We start from the raw sequence: 939 nt of genomic DNA, 5'->3' as shown, positions 1-939 counted from the left end.
TGGTGTACATGTGCCACATTTTCTTTTTCTTTCTTTCTTTCTTTTCTTTTTCTCTTTCTTTTCCTTCCTTCCTTCCTTTCTTTCTTTCTTCTTTCTTTTCTCTTTTTCTTTCTTTCTTTCTCTCTTTCTTTTTTGTTTTGTTTTATGGAATAAAAAGTTCGGCCTTTTTACTGTGTGAAACTAAAATTGGGAACGGTTGGCGTGGATGGGATGGGAGGGGGTTGAAGGGAGCATGAGATGCCCTTTCCACCAGCTCCTGGGTAATGACACCTCACTTCTTGCATAATTTCTGGCATCTTCCCGCCTGCAATGCCGGCTCTCTCAGCGTCTTGGAGAAGAGGGGATCACACACTCATCGTCATGCTTGGAGAATAATTGTCATTCTGAAAGGAGTGGAGGAAGTTCCCTCCTAGCTCGCTGTCATCTCGAGGGGTGCCTGGAAGATTGCTAATACTATTCACGTTGTTAGGAGAATTTTTTGGAAGTCATCTATGTCACCTGACCCTAACAATCCATTCATGTGGTGTGGCTCCATGCCGCCCATGCTGCCCATCAGACCGTCCGAGCCGGGACCCATCGGGAAGTTGGACCGGCTGCCTCCAGGTGGCACCAGATTAATCATTGTGTAGATGTTGTCGCTGGAATTTGTTGAATCTGAGGGACTGGGCATAGTGGGTGTTCCTGGAGGGCCGCCACCACCAGGGGGGGTCCCACATAGGTACCAGGTGATGAGGAGGAGTATGGAATTGAGTTAGCACTGTTAGGATTGGGCCAGGGTCTGCCGGCTCCTGGGCCCATGTTAATCCCGGGCATGGCGGGGCCGAGGGAATTGGGTGGTGGTCTCATGCCACTGCCGTAATTCTGTGGACTGGGACTCATGGGCCCCATGCCTTGGGGAGGGTTCATTCTCTGCATTGATCCTCCCATGTGGGGGTGGCC

General features: G+C 50.3%; 1 pseudogene; it reads right to left on the bottom strand.

Annotated features, from left to right (window-relative positions):
- Nucleotides 1–260: 260 nt before the first annotated feature.
- On the bottom strand, nt 261–939 carry LOC104001960 (single-stranded DNA-binding protein 3-like; annotated as a pseudogene).

Source organism: Pan troglodytes, chromosome 15 (genome assembly GCF_028858775.2).
Source record: "Pan troglodytes isolate AG18354 chromosome 15, NHGRI_mPanTro3-v2.0_pri, whole genome shotgun sequence".
Classification (NCBI taxonomy): Eukaryota; Metazoa; Chordata; class Mammalia; order Primates; family Hominidae; genus Pan; species Pan troglodytes.
The sequence above is the reverse complement of the archived record's forward strand: the minus strand, read 5'-3'. Positions and strand labels throughout refer to the sequence as shown.